Raw genomic sequence first — 12927 nt, forward strand, 5'->3', positions numbered from 1 at the left:
AGAGCTCCATCCTGGCGTGGCAGTGGGAGGGAGAAGGGCAAACTCTCCCTATCCCCTCAAGTGCTCTCCGAGGGCAACAGGTACATATAATCCTGGCGCTGCTGCGTTTTCAAGTCCCCGGCGAGCATCTAAGAGCTACTAAACGGCCAACTCTAAGCTTTGCACCTGTTGTACAGGGAAGGCTCAGCACATGGCTTGCTTCTCTGATTAACGCTTTAAATTAAATCTCGGGGAGGGAATTGCTTTGGCTCCGTTCCATTCAGGGGAAACCCTTCCTTTCCTGCCAGACGTTGCCTTCCTTCTCTCGAAAATCTGCTGGAAGAGCAGCCAGAAGGATGACCACCAGCCCCAACTAGCCCATTTTCAGACATTCAGTTCTATGGAGAGCTGAAGCCTCAAAGCTTGCTCAGCCTTGCTGGCCCATTGCTTGGGGGCCGCAGCATCAAGTGGAAGATTGCATTGTGGCAGATCAGGGACCCAGAGGCAGCGCCTTCAGATTCTCTTTGGAGCATCCACACCATGCTCCTTTTTCAGTGGAATCGTTCCTCATGAGCAACCAAGGAACATGCGAACATAGGAAACTGCCTTACACTGAGTCAGATCATTGGTCCATATAGCTTAGTATTGTCTGCATTGCCTGGCACTGACTGCGGGATTTTAAGCAGGAGTCTTTCACCAGCCTTACCAGGAGATGCCAAGGATTGAACTGGGGACCTTCTGCATGCAAAGCAGATGCTCCACCACTGAGCTATGGCCCTTCCTTGGGTTTGGCTCCTGGCAAGGATGACCCTACCATTACGGAGAAGGAACCAGCTGCCTCAGGCAGCAGATACTGAGGGATGGGGAGAGGACAGAGCCAGGCAGCTTACCCTCCACCCCTTAAGCTAGCCTGCTTGCAAATCACCCAGCTCTGCCCATTCAGGTGCAGATGTTTCTTTTGAAACAAACAAATAAAAATTCAAATCTTAAAGATGCCTAGCACAGAAATCGTACAATTATTTGCCTGTAATCTGGCAGGCTTTATCCAGCTTTGCTGCCTGTTGCTGATGGGAGTTGTCCAAAACATCTGAAGTCACCTGTATCGGGAAAGTTTTAATGTTTGATTTTTAAAAAATGTTTTTATATGTGTTGGAAGTCACCCAGAGTGACTGGGACAACCCAGTCAGATGGGCAGGGTATTATTATTATTATTAATAATATGGCATCAGGTTAGTAAAAGTTGGTCTATTTCAATTCCAGTTTCTTGCTATAGTAGAGGATTTGGGGGGGGGGGGAGAGAGAGAGAGAGAGAGAGAGAAGGGGAAAAAACCTGTTCAATGAAGATGCCCTTGCCTTCTGCCAAGGCATGGCATTGTCATTTATCATACACTTCCACCAGCATTTCAAAAAGGTACCTACAATCACAGATTTGCTAATATGCAAAGTTCATTAATCCCTTAGCCCATTGCAATGGAAGGCTGTGTGCACACTGCAAGTTTAAAATGTTCCCCTCCCCTCTCAGCTCAGATTGAAGCTGCTTAATGGAAAATGCATCCAGATGCAGGATTTCATAAGAAATGGTGTGCAGGCCCCTATATACTTTTGAAATTGCCCACCGTGTAGCTCAAGATCCCCCCCCCAAAAAAAACATCATACATACATCACAGAAGGAGGCGGTCTACAGCAGAAATCCTGTTCGCCAGGATACCTGATAATGGTCACTGATTGCTTTACTTGGGCAGTCTGGCCATTCCTTTTGAGATGCTAAATACCATATTTTTCTGTGTATAAGACTAGGTTTCCCTCCCTAAAAATGTCAAAAATTAGGGGGCGTCTTACATGGCCACAGACCAGTTCCAGCTCACATACAGTATCAGGGAAGTCATAAAACATGGTAGGGATACATTTGAATTTGCCATTGGGTATAACAGGAGCAATACAGACATAGCAGCAGTTAAAAATATATGTTAAATCTTAACCACTAAAATATAACCTAAAATTGTCATTTAAGGCCTTGGTCATTATGGTAGCACAGATTGTTCCCTAAGTTTTATGGCAGCAGTCACACAGAATTTGGCCACCCTTAGCGTGATCTCTGGATCTTGTCCTCTACCAGGGATTTTAGAGATCGAAGTTCGGACCCATTTGTAGATTTTTGTGTAGCAGGGAGTGATAAATGCCGAGCGTATATCCCCGTAGAAACGACAGCATGAGAGACAGTTTCTACCTCCATCAAGCATGAGAGACAGTTTCTACCTCCATCAAGCCGCTGGGGCAGACTTGTTCCGCGTATGGTTACCCCCAAATCTGCCCTGCAATAAGGCAGATGGCAGCACGTTGTATCTAGCGAGGGTAAACTGTATTTAATTCTAAATTTGGGTTTGTTTTTTTTACTGATAATTCCGTTGTTTCATTCTCTTTGTAAACCACTTTCAAGGTTGCTGCCTTTTACAGCCGAGTGCTATTTTAATTTTATGAAATAAATAAATGTGGGTTGTGGCTAAGTGGGTATGTAAACTAGCTTCTCAAACCAGCAGTAGATGCAGAGTAAATGGGAAGGGTGTGTGATAACTGGAAACGGTGTTAGGAAGCTTGAAGTGTGAGGATGAGAGATCAGTCGCCTAGACAAAAGGACACGGAAGAAGAATGCATTTGGATCTTGCCAGTGTAATTCTTGTTCTGTTGACCAGTGAGGAATGTCTTTCTGTGTCTCTGGTCATCAGCACTAAACCGGGCTCTCCAAATTATCTCTTTTGCTATATATGCCTTGGAGGGGATGAACACGGGAGGCAGCTGCATTTGCTGCACAGCGGGGGGAAAAGCACATGGAAAAATCTTCAGCCTTGCTCGGCAGCTCACCTTACAAATTAATCTTCCTTCCCATCTGTCCGGTACAGACCTGCTTGGGCAGATCTGAGTGCTGACAAGGCAATGAATTGATGCACATCTGCCATAAACCGCACCAGAAGCAAATGAAAGCCTCCGGTTGTTCCGTAAAGAGTGGCAAGAGGGCCGTTTCTGACAATTGCCCTGCGAAAGTCGGTCGCCTTAGGGCAGGAGGAAAATATTGCGATCATCTTTCTTCGCTTTCACTCAAGGATCCGCCATGGGACCTTGTGGGAAGACAGAAGAACCAAGCCACTAAATCTTGCCCCAGCAAATTCCTGCGCTCTCATTTCAAGGGTTTGCAAATAAGGGGACTTCCCTTTGAGTTACAAAGTTGCTAGGCTTGGAGGCCTCTAAGCATGTGCAGAGCTCTGCACCCAAGAGACCAGGGCACAGTTGCCTTTTTTTCCCTTTCCTTTATCTTTTTTTTTTTTTTATAAGATTTTATTATTTTCCAATAAAACACCAAAAAGCACAATTAAACAACAACACAAGGTATAAAAACAACAATAAAAACAATAACAATAACAATAACAATACCAATAAACATAAAAAGAAAAAAGAACATATACATACCTTAACCCTTACCTATCTTTCTACTTTCCTTGTTACTAACTTCTTAATTTGGGGACTTCCCCCACTCCCTCCACTGTCTTCAAAGTCAAAAACATCTTAAAGGTAGCTTTATATCTTGTTCATTTAACAATTGCTCGAATTTTTGATATGCTTAGCTTTACACGATCATGATCTTAATCAACTATAAATCTTATCTTAATGTCAAAACTTAACTCCTATTAAACAAATAAATCATTCATTCAAAGATTTTCTTTTGCCAGTTTTATCAAATATAACCCTACTAAAGCCTCTAATTTATCTCTGCTCAAATATTCAATTTTACTGATTTAACTAAATAGTCTTTAAATTTTTTCCACTCTCGTGACACCGTCTCCTCCCTCTGGTCCCGGATTCTGCCGGTCAGTTCTGCGAGTTCCATGTATTCCATCATCTTCATCTGCCATTCTTCCACCGTTGGTATCTCTTCCCCTTTCCATGTTCTTGCCAATAATATTCTAGCTGCTGTTGTGGCATACATAAAAAACACTCTGTCCTGACTGGGTATCTCTTCGTTGGTCATGCTCAGAAGAAATGCCTCTGGTTTCTTACAAAAGGTAACTTTCATTACCTTCTTCAACTCATTGTAAATCTTATCCCAGAAAGCATTTACCGCTGGGCACAGCCACCACATATGATAAAAGGTACCTTTCGCATGTTTACATTTCCAACATACGTCTGACATTTTGGTATTCATCTTAGCTATCTTAACTGGTGTCAAGTACCATCTATAAACCATTTTCATTATGTTTTCTCTTAAACTATGACAAGCAGTAAATTTGATACCTTTTTGCCACAATCTCTCCCAGTCATCCATCATGATATTATGTCCTATATCTTTCGCCCAATCTATCATTGATGATTTAACCAGTTCATCTTTCGTATGCCACTCTAGCAAAAGATTATACATTTTGGAAAGGTTCTTAAAGTTCGATTCTATCAGTTCTGTTTCCAGTTTTGATTTTTCTACTTGAAAACCAACTTTTTTGTCCATCTTAAATGTTTCAAATACCTGATGATAGTGCAGCCAGTCGGGGACCTGGCTTTTCACCTGGTCATAGCTTTTTAGCTTAAAAGAGTCCCCTTCTTGCTGCAATATGTCCATATATCTTAACCAGTTTGCAGACATGTTCGGTCTCTTATAGGCCTTGGCCTCCACTGGAGAGATCCATCTAGGGGTCTTTCTCTCTAACAAGCCTTTATATCTAGTCCAAACCTGATACAAGGATTTTCTAACTATATGAGTCTTAAAAGTTCTGTGGATCTTAACCTTGTCGTACCAAAGGTATGCGTGCCACCCAAACATATTATCATGACCTTCCAAGTCCAACACATCGACGTTCTCTAACTTAAACCAATCTTTTAGCCAGCAAAAGGCCGCTGCTTCAAAGTAAAGTCTTAAGTCCGGCAGGGCAAAGCCTCCTCTGTTTTTAGAGTCTGTTAGAATCTTAAATTTTATTCTTGGCTTTTTGCCCTGCCATATAAATTTCGATAGGTCCTTTTGCCATTTCTTAAAAGAGTCTAGTTTATCCAAAATTGGTATGGCTTGGAATAAAAACAGCATCCTTGGTAGGACATTCATTTTAACCGCTGCTATTCTTCCCATTAACGATAGTTTAAGTCTTGTCCAGATCTCCATGTCTTTTTTTATCTCCATCCACAATTTTTCATAGTTATCCTTATACAGGTTCAGGTTCTTATTTGTGAGATTGATACCTAGATATTTTACAGATTTGACAAAATTGAGGCCTGTGGCTTCTTGAATTCTTTGAATCTGTTCTGCACTCATATTTTTACCTAAAACTTTGGTTTTCTGCTTATTTAATTTGAAGCCAGCTACAAGTCCAAATTGTTCAATTAATTCCAAGGCTCTGGGGACACTGCTTTCTGGTTCTTGCAGGGATAGCATCAAATCGTCCGCGAAGGCGCGTAATTTGTATTCCTTCTCTCCCACTTTAATTCCTTTTGTCTGTTTATCTTTCCGAATCATATTTAGAAGGACTTCCAGGACGGTAATGAAAAGTAAAGGGGAAATAGGGCACCCTTGTCTTGTTCCTTTCTCTACTTCAATCTCCTCCGATATCACACTGTTCACAATGACTTTTGCTCTTTGTTCTGTATAAATGGCCTTAATGCCATTTAAGAATTTTTCTCCAACTCCCATTTTTTCCAAATTCTTTTTCATAAATATCCAAGATACTTTATCAAAAGCTTTCTCTGCATCAACAAACAATAGTGCTGCATCTGTATTTATGTCTCTCTCCAGTTTTTCTAGAATGTCCACAATAATTCTCGTATTATTACTTATTTGTCTTCCTGGTAAGAAACCTGCTTGATCTCTATGAATATGGTCTTTCAGCACTCTTTTCAACCTTGTAGCCAGAACATTTGCAAAAATTTTATAGTCCACATTCAAAAGGGATATTGGACGGTAGTTTTTCATTAGAGTCTTATCAGTATCTGGTTTTAAAATCAGTGTGATAAAGGCTTCTTTCCACGTTTCTGGTGCCCTATTTCCTTCTAGTATTCCATTGCAAATTTCTCTTAACGGCTGTGATAGCCAGTCTTTCAATGTCTTATAATATTTTGCTGTTAATCCATCCGGTCCTGGAGCCTTCCCCAATTGCATGTTGTTTATTGCATCTTCTATTTCTTGTGTCGTTATTGGGTGGTTGAGAGTTATTAATTTTTCCTCTGGGACCTTTTGCAATCCATTCTTTTCCAGAAATCGGTCTATCTCTGCTTCATCTATCTTCTCCTCCTTGTACAGTTGCTTATAGAATCTCTGAAAACACCATCTGATTTCCTCCGGTTTCTCTACATTTTTTCCATTTACTACCAATTTACTGATGACATTTGCCTTTTGTCTTTTCTTTAATTGCCAAGCTAGTAGTTTTCCACATTTATTTGCAGATTCAAATGTTCTTTGTTTCATCATTTTCACTTTCCATTCGATATCTTGATTCATAATATTCGCATATTGAGATTGCAAGTATTTAATTTCTTTTTGGATTTTGACACATCTGGGATGTCCTCTTAATTCTTTTTCCTTTCCTTTGATTAATTTCAACAATCTCTCCATTTCTGCATTTTGTTGTTTCTTCTTTTTTGCCTTTTCACTAATGAGGAATCCTCTCATTACTGCTTTACTTGCATCCCAAGCAATCCTTTTCTCCACTTCTGAGTTCCAATTAATTTGAAAATATTCTTTCATCTTTTTCGCCGCTCTTTCTACTAGCTTGGTATCTCTCATCAATGCATCATCCATTCTCCACCTGAAAGAATCCTTGGAAATCATTTTTAGGTTTACCTGCACCGGATTATGGTCTGAAAGCGTTTTGGGACCGATTTCTGCTTTTTGTAGTTTTGGAGCCAATTCATTCGAGATCCAGATATAATCTATCCTCGACCATGACTGCTGCGATTCACTAAAGTACGTTGCCTCTGTTTCTGTGGGGTTTTTTAATCTCCAAGAGTCCACCAAATTCAGATTGTCCACCATTTCAAAAAAAGTCTTTGGGAGTTTCCCATCATTTGTTAGTTTTGTTCTTTGAGATCTATCCATTAATGTGGAAACTGCCCCATTAAAGTCTCCGAGGCAAACTACCTTATAGTCCAGATAATCCAGCAGCAAATCATGTATTTTTTTGTAGAAAATCGACTTTCCATCATTTGGTGCATAAAGTCCCAGAATCAAAAATTTTTCGCCTTGTACGTTAATTTCAATTGCGATGTATCTCCCTTCTTCATCTTTGAATAGCTGTCTTGGGCTATATTTCCCCTTTCCTTTATCTTAATCACCTGCCTCACAGGGTTGTTGCAAAGAGAAATTGTATGAGGAAAGGGATTGTGTACAACACCTTCCACAGATAAAGGGAATGAAATGAAATTATAGCGGGAAGCTGCCTGTCCCTGTCATGGAAAAAAGCATGAAATGATGATAATGATAGAAAAGGTGAGAATGATCAGGAACATACCAGTGAGTAACTCCTATGGAACTATGTGGGATTAAAGTTTTTAGTCAAAATGCTTTGGATGGCAGTTTTTGACCCAGTTACCTGGGAGTAAGCTCCATTGAATACAGTGGGACTTTCTTCTGAGTAGACGATGTCAGGTTCCATTTACAATAAAGGAATCGACACTCTCCGTGTTTCCTAAGAAATGTCTGCCTTTGCAGTGAAAGACTTTTAAAGTGGATTGGTGACCTTTTCCTTCCAAATTATAGGGCTTCTCAGCATCACCGCTTCCTTCATTTGGTGCAGGGATTTTATTTTCCATATAAACAGGACTCAGTTTTTGCACTTGCACACATTCTGGGATCAAGTCGGAAACCGGGACGGCTTCTGTAATTCCGGGCTGTCCCTGGAAAATTGGGACGCTTGGAGGGTCTGTCTGTAGTAGTAGTAGAGGGTCTTTCTGCCCTCCCCATTCAGTGCTACCAAGGAAGGAAGCTGCCTGCTTCTTCCATCTGCCTCCTTTACCAAACTCATCCATCAAGGCAAGGCCTCTTGGATGCTTTTAGCCGGCTTGGTAACAAAAGCACCCTAGCAGCTCCAGAGATGGAAAGAGCACACCAATTAAAGCCAGGGTGTCTTGCAGAGAGTGGAGAGGGTAGCCAAAGTACAGAAACAACTGAAGGGCCCTTGATCTTCTTTGCCCTGCGAAAAATGTGTTTAAGGAATGTGGAAGGGCGAGCCGGGTGAATAAATGCCACCTGGGCTTGTGAAAAGCAATCGGAAGCGACTCCCGAAGGTTGAACGTTTGTTGTGATTCGCACCGCACCGCCATTTTGACCGAGGAACATCAGGACAATGGGTCTCTGCCCCAAAGAGCTTACGTTCCCCGCATGGGATGTAAGAGGACCAAAATATTACGCATGCTGTGCAGGGTTGAAAGCGACGAGATATGGGAGATGTGCAGTTGGTCCTCTGGAGGTTTTGAATGTGTTTTTTTCTATTTCTAAGCAGCTTTCAATTTCAGAGAAGTAGTGCTAGGGGAGGTGTCCTCAACCCTGTACCACCCTCCTGAAAATAACGCAGAGATGGGGAACCACAGGCCCAGGACATGAAAGTGACACTTCAGGCCTTTCTATCTGGCCCTCAGGATCTCAAGCCAGCCCCTTCCCTTCCCTCCCCCCCCCCAGGCCACACCTCTCACAGAGCCTGCATTGCACTCTCCTTAAATATTTTTTGACCGGCTAGTCTGTGTTCTTGAATCAAAAGGAGATGCACTCTGGTGCAAGTCGGAGCGGACTGAGGGCCACGAGATGTGGGCACCTCCTGCCTGACGGGAAGATCATGTTCAGCAGACCAACCTGTCCCTGCAGAAACACAGTCGCTCTGGGGCAGAGCATCTGCTTGGCATGCATAAGTTTCCCTGCTTCAACCCCTCGTGGCATCTCCACCTAAAACCCTGGAAAGCCACTGCCAGTCAGCAGAGACAGTGCTGAGCTAGATGGAGCCATGGTCTGACTCGGGTATAAGGCTGGTTCCTTTGTTGCATTACGCATATCCCATTGGCCAGGCGTGAAACCGCTTCAGGGAACTTGCTTTCCTCGCCTCCCTGCCAAAAAGACATCTCAGCTCCAAATGCCAGGAGATTTGGCAAAATCGGCCAATGGGAGCACCTTCACTTCATGCAGGACCTTTGAGAATGTCCAACTATTGGGTGCAAAAAGTAAAGTTAAATGACCCCTGGATGGTTAAGTCCAGTCAAAATTACTGTGGGGTTGCAGTGCTCATCTCGCTTTCAGGCCGAGGGAGCCGGTGTTTGTCCACAGACAGCTTTCCTGATCATGTGGCCAGCATGACTAAACCGCTTCTGGTGCAACGGCACACAGTGACGGAAACCAGAGCGCACAGAAATGTCGTTTACCTTCCTGCCACAGTGGTACCTATTTATCTACTTGCACTGGTGTGCTTTCAAACTGCTAGGTTGGCAGGAGCTGGGACAGAGCAACGGGAGCTCACCCCATTTCAGGGTTTTGAACCACCAACCTTCTGATCAGCAAGCCCAAGAGGCTCAGTGGTTTAGACCACAGCGCCACCAGCATCCCTTTTGCAGTCTATTGGGCCCAGCCGGGGAACAAAACGTGCTTTTGTTTTTTGAAAACAGATTTATATTAAACTTTTTTTAAAAAAATGCTAATTAAGGATAAAACAAAAAAGGTGACTATTAACAGGTTTAAAAAAGCTCAGTGACTATACAAACCGATTAACCATTCATTTTTCCTTAGAGAGAAAATAAACCAAAAGATCCACAATCCAGAATACATTGGGGGGCACCTTTTGCATTTGTTTAATCAATAAATGCTTCCCTTATTTTCCTCAAACGAGTCCTTCATCTTTTGCCTCCTGGTCAGCCCTTAGTGACCTTAGCTTTTGTGTTAATTTCTCTAAAACATTTTGGGTGTCACTGGTCAGTATTTATATTCTGAAGTGTTTCCCAGTCCCAAAACATTTGAACCAGATGGAACTCTGATGTGATCCAGGAGGACAAAGCGATCCAAATATTTTCACGTAGAAGCTGCTGTATTTTCCTCCTCAGCCTAACCTGCATAGAGAGAAGCCCTTTCCAAAGAACTCTCCTGAAACTTCAGTTTGTTTTTTTCCAATCTGTCCTCATTCCTTCCCAGTGTCGCCCTCTCCCCCGCCTGCTGTAGTTAGTGCTGCCAGGTATTTAAAGGCACTAACCTTTAATTAACGCTGTAATTGAAAATTTGAATAGGCACCAGAATTTAACACCTGACACATTTAACTGACAGAAAGGGAAGCGGAGATGCTTTTGGCGGGGAGGGGAGGAGTTTGAAATCTCAAATAAGGGAAGGATGACAACTAGCTTTGATTTTATTTTTAAAAGAAAACTATTGCTGATTGACTTGGCACAATTATTTTCCCCCTTCATATTTCCTCCTCAATTTTACTTAATAGGTATTATTTATTTTACGCCCCACCCTTCCTTGCAAAACAACCTGGTGAGGCAAATCAAGTTGATTATTGATTATGTGGGGTCCTCCCCACCCCCCACCGCCATCAACAAGTTGACCGACCAGTGAGAGTAATTCAAAGAAGGCCGAGTGGAAAAGATCAAACAGCAAAAGAACACTTTTGCAAACTACATTAAAAAACTTTGGGGATGTTGGTGGCAGGCTTAACTCAAGTCATTCTTCATGGTTTGATGGCAGAGGTGAAGTTCAGACAGCCTGCTAAGCCATAGTTTGCACTAACCATAGTTTAGAACAGGCATCCCCAAACTCGGCCCTCCAGATGTTTTGGGACTACAATTCCCATCATCCCTGACCACTGGTCCTGTTAGCTAGGGATGATGGGAGTTGTAGTCCTGAAACATCAGGAGGGCCGAGTTTGGGGGTGCCTTGTTTAGAATAACCATGGTCTGCGCTTCCAAAAGTACAATGGGCAAACCATGGTTTAGACTGAGCTTCCTCATTGCTTTTGTTTTCGATTCACTTTGTATTTCCAGCTCTACAGTGGCTTCTTGTGGCGAGACAATGTCTGTCAGGACACTTTGACAGTTGAAAATGTTGCACCAAACCTTGGTGATCACAACAAACTGCGGTTTGCAAAGCTACTTCAAATAAGTACTGAACCAAAAGTTCAGCTTAATGTGAGCGAACCCCAAAATAGGGTTAGTTTTCAAAAAAGGGAGGGGAAATTCGACAGCAGCAGCAGGGCTATGAGAAAAAACAGGGATGTTCTTTAGCTAGAGCCAGTTCCAGAGTATAGGAAAGTTCTCAGGAGCTTATCTTCATTAGCCATATCGCCACCGTGGAGTCACAAGATACCCCACTAAGTCTGAAAGACAAAGGCAGAGAGGCCAATGTTTACAAACCCCTACTGGAGATTATGCTGAGCTGGAGGATCTGCAAGGAAGCAAACATGTCATGATGTTACATTTCCCTGGACTAATGGGCAGCTGGAAAGGTAACAAGCCTGCCTTTGCCCAAGCGAGAGATGCACAAGGACCTGAAGAGCAAAGCAAACACAAATGTATAGAAGGGTAGGCACCAGATTGCTCCCAGGCAATAATGGGTCACGTTCCTCACGGCGGCAGGCTGGCTTGCCAGGCCGAGCTTTGCGGCTTACACAAATGTTAACGGTGCTATTTTAAAAAGGGGGAAGCTGGAGGGCTGCATCTCGGGGGCATTCACGCGTTAACCTCTGGAAAAAGTGTGGTGTTTCGATACTAGCGGATTGAAGCGAGACTCGGGTTTTCTGTCCACTTGTGGCAGGGCGCGTTTTGATGTTGTGCGACAGAGGAACCCAATGTGACAGCTGTGCTAGCGGAAACTCATTACAGGAAGTTGTGCAGGCTATTGTGGAACAGAGTCAAAGGCAACCGGCTTGTGCATCATATTCTGCAACAAACTTCCACTGCCAAAACTCATCACGGACGCCTCCCTTGTTCTCTTATAATGGCAATGGCGCCCACCTGAGAGGTGCCGGAACTGAGTTCTGGCTGGAAAGAAAAAAGCTCTGGATAGAACAAAAAAAAAGAGAGAAAGATTTTTAGCCCATGTTGTGTAAATTGGCTTTCCAATGCCAGGAATTCTGTGTGCCATTCTGTGAATTATTCCTGCAAGTGCAAGATTATCACTGTACCTTTCGGCATCTCCGACCTCACTTCTTACAATTGCTGCCTTCTTCCCACAGATGTGTATATATGTACCATGAAAATCACACATCAGATCAAATGTAGTCCACGAAAGCTTATGCCATCATAAACTTGTCTTTTAAGGAGCCCAAAGACACTTGGGTTGTTTTCAGGAATAGAACTGCGTTCAAATTTCGACATGCACCCCTGTAGGCAACTTAGGTTTCATACTGTGGGTGCAGGAGGTCTTGTTGAATCAGCCAAAGGCCTGGTTTTAGAGAAATGTTTTTGCCTGGTGCCTAGAGAGATGTAATGAAGGCACCACACGGGCCTCCCTGGGAAGAGCATTCCACAAGCGGGGAGCTACCACCAAAAAGGCCCGTCCTCGTGTTGCTGTGCTCCAGACCTCTCGCGGAGGCACATGAAGAAGGGCCTCAGATAATGACCGCAGGGTCCAGGTTTGTTCATATGGGGTGAGGCAGTCCTTGTGATATTGCGGTCCTGACTGGGTGGGCCACTGGGGCTCCTTTCTGCAATCTTCCTAACCGGTTCAAATCCAACCCCATCTCTGTAACTGCCTTAAAGCAAAACAAGTTGATTCCAGTCCTTCCCCTCTCTGCAAACACAAATAAATAAAAAAAAGAGAAGCAAGAAAAGTTGGGGAGGGAGGGAGGGAGGGAAAAGAGTCGTTTTTTTCCAGCAACACATAACAAGGGCAGTCAGGAGTTAAAATGGCTGCCTGGTTGCCATGGCACCCTTTCTTTTAAAGAAGAGCAGAGTTGATTACAACATTAGGAACCAAAGAAGGAAAAATAATGGCATCGAGGGGAGGGAGTCAGA

Source organism: Lacerta agilis, chromosome 13 (assembly GCF_009819535.1).
Source record: "Lacerta agilis isolate rLacAgi1 chromosome 13, rLacAgi1.pri, whole genome shotgun sequence".
NCBI classification, from domain to species: Eukaryota; Metazoa; Chordata; class Lepidosauria; order Squamata; family Lacertidae; genus Lacerta; species Lacerta agilis.